This window comes from Vulpes vulpes, chromosome 14, assembly GCF_048418805.1.
Source record: "Vulpes vulpes isolate BD-2025 chromosome 14, VulVul3, whole genome shotgun sequence".
In the NCBI taxonomy this organism is placed as follows: domain Eukaryota; kingdom Metazoa; phylum Chordata; class Mammalia; order Carnivora; family Canidae; genus Vulpes; species Vulpes vulpes.
In genome coordinates this window covers 74,595,972-74,605,490 of record NC_132793.1, presented here as the reverse complement: position 1 = coordinate 74,605,490, position 9,519 = coordinate 74,595,972, and the positions used below count along the sequence as shown (strand labels likewise).

Genomic DNA, 9,519 nt, shown 5'->3' with positions numbered 1-9,519 from the left:
TAATTGAAGCCTGCAGTAGATAAATTCATCTCTGTATAATGGCAGAGAAGAGAAGAACTTAGAACTGGACTTAGGAGATCAATCATTTTGTGTTCTGATTAAGGAAAAACTCACAAAGGAGATTTACAAGCAGCCTCTGGAAGTTCTGTCATGGAATCCAGTGGAAGAGGATTTCAAAAGTGTCAGCTTTGCCCAATGCTGAGAAACTAAGGAAGATGACAGAAAAACACCTGATTAATTTAGTTTTGTGGGTTAACTGTTGGCCTTATCAAGAATAGTGAAGTAATTAGGGAGAGTCCATTCTGAATAAGGCTCCTCCTGATCAATCAAGGAGGTGAGGAGGTGAGTCAGCAAGAGCAGACACTCCTAAAGATGTGACACGGGGAAGAGAAAAGGGGGTGGAGGAAAGGTTTTTGTATTTGACTTTGCAGGTGAAGATTAAACACTGACAATGTGATCATTAATAGTGTGCTCCAGTAAACTGAAAAGTCAGCCTTTATTCTGAAGTTACAGTAATTGTTCCAAGCCTGCTCAGATCCATACTGTTTGATAAAATTTTACTGTGTTCTTGCAACAAGGGAGCTCTCAATGGCACCAAGGTTCAAATAGACAGTGATAGAAAGTGCTAATTCCTTCTAATAGCCATTTTTCCATTAGAATTTCCAGCTGGGGGACGCGTGGGTGGGTCACTGTTGGGTGTTTGCCTTCGGCTCAGGTCAAGATCCCAGGGTCCTGAGATGGAGTCCCACATCAGGCTTCCCACAGAGAGCCTGCTTCTCCCTCTGCCTGTGTCTCTGCCTCTCTCTCTCTCTCTCTCTCTCTCTCTCTCTCTGTGTGTGTGTGTGTGTGTGTGTGTGTGTGTGTGTCTCAAGGATAAATAAATAAAATCTTTTAAAAAAATTTCCAGCTGAGCACAGGAGCTCCTAAAATGAAGACAATTCCCCATTCTTCCTTGCAGTTGTATGTGGCCAAGAGAGCAAGTTCTAATCAATGGATATAAGTAGGAGTATCTGTAGCTGCTTCAGAGACCCTTCCTCTGGAATCAGCTTACATGAACTCTTTGACCCACTATGTCTTTTTCCACTTTCTTGCTGGAGCTGAAGATCCATCTTGGACCATGAGGTGACCTTGAGAATAGAGGCCACAGATGATAGTGTAAAAAACTACAAGAATCCAAAGTCTGCATTGATTTCATAGAAGAGAGTCCCATGGTGGCTCAGACTGCTTGTACCTGGATGTTAACAAAAGAAAAATAAGCATCTAGTTTAAGCCTCTGATATGTTGAAGGCAATGAATATCCTTAGCCAAATCTGAATCTAACTATATACAGAACGACAGCAAGAAAAGCCCAGACTGTAATAGAAATGACAAACCATCATTGAGATGAAAATAGATTAGAAATCACTGAAGAAGATTCTATTTAAGAAAAATAATAGGGTTAATTTAAGACCAGGTATCCTGTCCAGGAGTCCTTGATGTTAAGAAGGAAATGGGCATGGAAATGACCATAATAAGTAGAAAATTCCACATGAGGAAATGTGGTCCTGTATTATCCGGTCTTCTTGTGTATCAAGAAGGTCAATCATAGCAGACAATCTTGCAAAACCTTACTTTAAGAGGAAAAATGAGGCAGATGATGATTCCTTTTTCTTTTTTTTTTTTTAATTTATTTATGATAGTCACAAAGAGAGAGAGAGAGAGAGAGGCAGAGACATAGGCAGAGGGAGAAGCAGGCTCCATGCACCGGGATCCCGACATGGGATTCGATCCCGGGTCTCCAGGATCACGCCCTGGGCCAAAGGCAGGCGCTAAACCACTGCGCCACCCAGGGATCCCCGATGATTCCTTTTTCATATTTAATGCATACTTTCAAACTTTGTTTTAGCCTATTTAACCGTGTATATATATTTTAATCTGTTTAACTGTACATATAACCTGCTAAACTATATATATAAAAACACACATTATATGTATATACATGCATATAGAGTTTAATTTGTGTTGTAAAAGTCTATGTCCAAAATTCTATTTCTTGGGGGATGGTGGCACAGAAGGAGACGGAGATAGAGAATTTTAAATAGACTCCACACCCAGTACAGAGCCTGACTTGGGGCTTGATCTCACAACCCTGAGATCATGACCTGAGCCAAAATCAAGAGTTGGATGCTCAACTGACTGGCCACCCAGGCACCCCATAATTCTGTTTTTTTTAAATAGTAAGGCACATTGCAAAGTGTGCAGAAAACACTCTTCTGGTTATCACTATTTCTCAATTTGAAGAAGTCAAAGCAAGCATATATAAAAAATTCACTTTGAACTGACTACCCAATCTGTTATCAAAAGAAAAAAATCCTGAAGAAAACATTATTATCTCTCATAATAAAGGAGATTTCCACTCTATTTATATGCTTTTTTATCAAGAGGTCCTTATTAGAAGGGCATCTGGCTGGCTCAGTCAGTATAGCATGCGATTCTTGATCTCCGGGTCATGACTTTGAGACCCACAATGGGCATAGAGCCTCACTAAAAAAAGAGAGAGGAAGATCACTATTACAAAATTACATACAATGGGCATGAATTTTATTCCACAATACCAAGATAAAAGAAATATCACATTTGTTTCCTAAATTAAATATAATCTGTTCTGAAGTTGGTGGGAAAATTCAACCAATCATTTTTTAAACTCCCTTCCCTTTCTTGGGGAGGTCCTGCAATAATCCTGGACTTCTGTGTTGTCAAAATTAGGTGATTGTACTATCCTTTTTCTCCATAGTTTAGCCATCTTTGCCATTGTTCTGTGGCCTGCAAGCTGCTGCTGTAGAGCCCTGGAGCCTGCCTCTCTGGCACTGAACATCAGGCAGGCTCAGAGATGCATCTCACAGGGGATTCCTCGTTGACTTCTGACTGCGTTTCTCATTGCCAAGTTCCAAAGAGGGTCACTAACATGCCTGCAGGGTTTGGTGGGTTCTTTGTCTTCTCTCCAGCCAAAGAAAGCTAAAATTCTCACAATGCTTGGAAATGTGATCTCTTTTCTCAAATACACATAAGGAGAAAAGATGATAACCCCAGTTCATTTTTTTCTCCTAATTGTGGCACAGCGTTAAACTTACGTAACTCATAAAACACATTAACATTTGTTTTGAGCCTACTCTTTAAAAAAATAGTATTCAAGCAACTGACGAGGCGAATAATTAATCTCACTTCTCTGATTTGAATTTAAGTTCTCCTTCTGCCTCCAGTTTACGTGCTAACTGGCAGTGGAATTGGATCATCAACAGTTGTTTCTTCCCACTTTAGACTGCCTGAAATTGTTAATACCATCTGAACACATTTGAACTCTGGTGAGTTTCCTTATGCTCGCTTCTAAATATAAAATTAGTGTAACTGTGTACTATTATGATATGCCTATATCTTTGAATTTTTTCCAGATGAATTCAGATGTGACTATCCTTAGATATATAAAAGCAACTAATGGTTTTGAAAGTCTTTTCTTTAAAAAAAGAAAGTATTTTCTTATTGATTTGTTTATGATTTGCTAGAAAATAGTAGAAATCTAACATTAGCATAAAAAGTGAATCCTAATCTGATTCAAATTTAATTATGATTCCTTTGACCATCTTAATAATATATATTGTATTATGATTAAGGCAATGAATAGAACATGTTCATTACAGTGTTAAACATTAGGATGAACAATTAATAAATGCTTAAATCTGTTTAAAAAATCTAAAGAACTTGTTTAGTATCATACATGCAAATACACACACACACACACACATATATATATATATATATATATATATATATATATATATATAACTTACATATATTAACCCTCTCTCCTCTACTGCCATTGGTCTCCTTTAGAGGATACAAGGGAAACAACTCATTTTTCTGGAAACCGTCAGTAAAGTAAAAGGTCAAATGTTTAATTTCCCTTTCCTACATGAACTATATTCAAGGAAAACTAAATAGCTATTGAGGGAAATTTTTTCCCTAGAAGAATTCCAATCAATGAATAAAATAGACATAATTGAATATATCATTTTGCAAACCCAGATGAAAGAATGGATCTAAGTAGTGATCATCAATGGTCACTAATGTCAACAAAAGAGCCCTCAGGTATCATGTCTCCTGATGAAAGTATGTAACACCTCTTACGGAGCAGCCTTGCCAAAAAACTCAACCCACATCAAACCAAACCTCCAGATCTAGCTACGAGCTTACAGGAAATATAGAGGCAAGAGGAGTAGGTTAAAAGATACTGTGGCTACCACATAGTTTTATACAAGAAAAATAAAAGTGAACTAAAGTATAAAAAAAAGGTCCAAATCCTGATAATTCTACAGCCCTAAAGACTGTTTAAAAAAATAAAGTGCAAGAACAAAAAAGAAAGAACATTATTAGACATCAATCAATCCCAAAATGTTGACTTTATTTGGATTCTGATTTATACAAACTACTTAAAACTTATGACATTTATGAAACAATTAGAAATATTAATACCAGAAGCTAAGTATTTAGCATTATTGAAGAATTATTTTTAAATATTTAGATGTGAAAAATTATGCTTTTATAAAGAGCAATTTTATTTTAGAAATCATATTGAAATATGTATGGATGAAATGATATGACATATGGTATTTGCTTCAAAATAATATAAGTGAGTAAGGGTATACATGAAGCAAGTTTGTCCATATTGGAATTAGATGGTGGTATTGCATATGAAGGAGTTCATTGAATTATCATTTCTACTTTGTAAAATATTTTCTTTTAAATATACACGTAGAAAAACTTAGAGGTGAAAAGATATGATAAATTATACTTGCCTCAAAATAATACAGCTGTGAGGTAAGGGGTAGAGTGGGTGAATTTATAGATGAAATAAGATGTGACCATGAGTTGTTGATACTAAAGCTGAGAGGTTTATTGTACTATTCTCTCTACTTTTACATGTGACTGACATTTTCCATAATAAAAAAATTAAAAGCAAAAAAGATTCACTGTCACTCTGAGAAGTAGTAGAAAGAAGTACTCATTTATAACTAAATGTATTTACCTGGCATATTATAATGAATAGTGAGTAGTTCATCTATGAAGGAAAAGCTTTAGCAAACTGCTGTGACAGAGTCTCATTGAGGCACCCAGTGTGTCATTCAGAATGGCCACCCCCAAATCTCAAAGGCATAAAACAAAGTTTATATGCCATGACAGGCTAAGCTATGCTGTAGTAACAAATCACCCCCCAAATCTCAGTGCATATAACAACAAAGTTTATCTATTCTAGAAGTGATTTGTTCATTGGAATCTCTCAAGCACTCAGATTGATGGAGAAGCCACAGTATCAAGGCTTGCCCGTTGCTGTGCCAGAGGGGAAGCCAACTTTAGAATATCTCACTTTGGTGGCTGAAAAAAATCCAGTCTAGAAAGACACATGTCACTCACTTTTCACAGTTCACTTGCCTGAATCAGTCACATGGCCCTATTCAACCACAAGGGAGCCCGGAAGTACATTGCCATCATATGCCCAGAAGAGAGAACTGGAAATATCTGGCAAAGAATTCTGACTTCCTTGCTAGAGAACCTGTGTCATTATGTTGAAGCTGTATCTTATATGAGCCATGGGGAGAACTGTACCTGTTGCCACCCCTGAGAAAGTATTCAGACATAAGTGCTTATCCATCCTTTTGGGTTATTTCACTCTTTATGATCCATAGTAATGCAATATATTTTACATAAGGAATGTAAACTAATTGGTTGACTCAATTGTAAATTTAGAAATACTTTTTAAAACTAAGTGTTCCATTTTCCCCTTGGGTTATTAAAGTCATAGTCATATGTTCTCATTGTAAAACACATGGAAAATATAAAAAACTAGAAAGAGGAGAAATCACTCATAATTTCACCCTCCAAAGATCATCACAGTATGTTAGTATTTTAGTGGATTTCCTTCCAAACTCTTTCCAAGCATTTTAAAACACTAGTTCTGGGCAGCCCAGGTGGCTCAGCAGTTTAGCGCTGCCTTCAGCCCAGGGCGTGATCCTGGGGACCCAGGGTCGAGTCCCACGTCAGGCTCCCTGCATGGAGACTGTTTCTCCCTCTGCCTGTGTCTCTGCCTCTCTCTCTCTCCTCTCTGTGTATTCTTATGAATAAATAAATAAAATCTTAAAAAAAAATAAAACACTAGTTCTCATGGTCACAGAAAGTGTAACCATTTCTTCATTAGTGAAATTGCTCCAAATAGCTGATCTAAGTGGCCCTAAGCAGATAATTAAAAAAAAAAAAAAAGCTCTTTTCCTTGTAACATGAGTGTTCTAACATGGTTAGATAGCATGAAATACTAATGGTTAATAGTTCCATGTCGCTTTCTATGTTTGGGAGCAATGCCCCTAGTCCTAACATTGCTTATAGTATAAGACCAGCCATGAAACAAATGAATAATTGTAATTGTTATTTTCATTTGCTTCTGGTATTTTCTCCATCCAGATTACTAATAAAAAGGGAATAGCTAAGAAAAAAAGGGGGGGGACAGCTTTGTAAATTCATATTACTGTGGAAATGAAGCCTCTTAAAATAATCAAGATTCTGGTTACTTTTCAAAATAATAATAATAAAAAAAACAAAATAATAAAACATCCAAGCAATGATTTAAGTCAAAAGAATAAATTGGTCAAATATGTTACAATTGGGATGAATTCCTGAAGTCTATACCATTTAGTCATAAATTGAGATCTTTAGAGGTCAAATATGATACATGGAGTTTTCCATGTAATTATTACTCAACTTTTTCCATGTAATTATTACTCAAACTTTGCAAGGACTCTTTTTCATTAATATTTTTATTTGACATGTGCATTTCATGTGCAGATTTCTTCTTCATTTCAATCAGCAAAGGAAATCATAGGAAATTTAACTGACACAGAAGCTCCCAAAACATTTTGTAATTTTATTATATTGTAGCAACCTCTCAACTATTTATATTACTAAATAACAGAATGACACAGTGAATTGTGAACTTTTTAGGACAAATTTCATAAATTATCCATTTTTGTATCCTTACAGCTCCTATAAGGAGGAAATACTCATAAACAAATAAATGTTACACTAAGTACAATTGCATTTGTATGTGAAAGGCATTCCAGTTTTGGGGAGTTTGTTCACTTTATTATTATTTCATCTTTGTATTCTGGAATATGTCCTTATAATTTCCAGAAGGGAAATTATTAATTTAGGTCATGTGACCGTTCCTTCATCTGATTTGGTAAATTACTTTCCAAAATCTTTTCCTAATTTATATCCCAACAGGATAAGGGTTCATTTCACTCTACCCTCACCAATGGAGTTCATGCATGTTTTAAACAAACTGGCTAATTAGATACACTAGAAATAGTATCGTTTGTCATTTCATTGTTAATGAGTTTGAGCATTAGTAAAACATGTAGTAGGCACTGAAATTTCCTATTTTGTGAGTTGACCACGTATATACTTTTCCTATTTATCTCGAAGGTGTCAGTGTTTTCTATTTCTATTCTTTGTCCTAACACTATATATATATATAAATATGCATTATACTATATGAATACTTCTATGTAAATATTTCTACCCCAAATATACATTTGCATACATGAGTCTCTGCTATTAGACGGTGGTTCCATAAAGGCAGTGACCTCATTTATCTGCAAATAAACACCTCACACATAGTAGAGAAAATGCACTTTGTACTGTGCAATTTAAGATTAAATGAGATAATGCAAGCAAAGCATTTAATGCGGTGTCTGCCGCATGGTGGGTGCTCAGTAAGTTATTCTCAGCTGTCAGAAGTTTCACGGTTGGGCTAAAACCACACCGTCTTATTTCAGAGTTAAGTAAAAGCGAGGCTAGAGAGAGAAAATCAGGATTCCGTATCCTTAAAAGATCACAAACTGTAGTTGCGAACTGCAGATTTAGAATCCGAATCGATTCTCAAGCCCTTCACCATAAATCACATCTGATATAGTCCTGAGATACTAGAACTCCAGAAGTTTCTTTTTAAAGCTTGCTTTCGGAGGGCGAGCGCGCGCCCGGAGGTCAACCGCGGGGCCGCCCGGGGCCCCCGACCCGTACACTTCCTAGAGCCCAGGGTGGACGATGAGCTGGCCAAACGCTTTAGCAACAGATGGATTTTTCTCTCCACATGTTCTCTCTTCTTCCCTCGACTCATAGGAAACACGCGGTAAAAACAGTGCAGCCCCACGAGCGCAAGCCCGCATCCCAAGAGGGGCTCGGCTCCCCCGCTGCTTAGCGGTCCTTCTAGGGGCGGGGAGGCGGCTGAGCCTCGGGACCCCCGGGCGAAGCAGAAGCACAGCCTCGGCCTCGAGGGCGAAGGGCCGGGCGCGGGCCCTGGGCTGCCGCGGGCGGGGAGGGCGGCGGCGGCCGCTGTGCGAAGCGACAAGGCAGGGGGCCGGGGGGCGGGGGCGCCGGGGCTGCGCCGGCTGCGGAGCTGCAGGCTGGGGGCGGGGGAAGCCGACGCGAGGTCGACGGAGGGCAACGGAAGCCGGACACGGACGCAGCTGGCTTCGCCGGCCTCGCGGTTCGCGCTCCCGGGCGTCTAACGCGAAACCCATGCCGGCGCAAAGCGGGTCTCTACCTCGTCGGCACTTCCGGTGAGAGCCCTGCCCCCCGCCGGGGCTCGGAGCAGCGCGCAGGCGCGTCGGGGCTCGGCGGAGGCCGCCGGCGCAGGGCAGGCGTGCGCGAGCCTCGGGAGCCTGTTCTGCGCCTGCGCTGCCAGCCCCCCGCCCCCTTCCCTGTTCCCCAACAGGTCGGGGGAAAAACAAACCCGGAGCCGACGGAGCCGCCCCGGGACTCCCGGCGGGGGTCGCCCTTCGCTGCGCTGCGCTGCGCGGCGGCCGTCGAGCCCCACGGAGCTCCTCGGGGTGTGGGCAGGTAAGAGCCCCGGCAGCAGGCCGCCTGGCGTCGGCTCACCTGTGCTGCGCGGAGGGGGCGGGGTGGCCGCTGGGCCCCCGACCCGCGTCCTTCCCCTCCCGGGGCCCAGCGACCTGGCCGGGAAATCTCGGCCGTCCAGGCTCGCGTCGGCCCCGGAGAGCCCGGAGGGCCCGACCGGCGGGGCTGCGGGGCTGCGGGGCTGCGGGGCTGCGGGGCTGCGGACGGGCGGCCTGCGCGGGGAGGAGCGGGCCGGCGCGGAGCCCTGCTCTCGGCCTCCGGGCTCCGCAGGGATGCGGTGCTGCGCCTCGACCTCGGCCTGTTCCCTTTGGCACCTCTGGCACATTCTAAAAGATGACCTAACTTTCAGACGTTGACTTACCCGTACTACCGTGATTACCGTGATTGCAGATTATTGCAGACGGAGTGATCTCGCTCCGTGTGACCCGTCTGGAAACCAGTCCGTGCGTTTGATAACTTCATCTTTTTCGTTTAACGAAATGGGCAGTTTGTTTGGTCGAATCAGGTTCCTTAAATGACTATGTTGAGCTTCCTGTCTTCCACACTGGCAGAAGTGTAATGCTTCGGTCTAGGAAAACT

The 9,519-nt window shown here is 41.1% G+C and overlaps 1 protein-coding gene across 14 annotated transcripts in view; it reads left to right on the top strand.

The window, feature by feature from the left end:
- Positions 1-3,220: 3,220 nt before the first annotated feature.
- The window catches only part of ZFYVE16 (zinc finger FYVE-type containing 16), a 57,781-nt gene continuing 51,482 nt past the window's right edge, over positions 3,221-9,519 (top strand). For 7 of the 14 annotated variants that reach the window (XM_072736918.1, XM_072736915.1, XM_072736913.1 and 4 more), the window contains exon 1: positions 8,680-8,922. The gene's annotated coding sequence lies outside the window, so the exon portion shown is untranslated. Of the gene's footprint in view, positions 3,342-8,511; positions 8,643-8,678; positions 8,923-9,519 lie in introns of those variants that run through there. The other 7 variants (XM_072736917.1, XM_025998249.2, XM_072736911.1 and 4 more) reach the window with 4 other exon arrangements.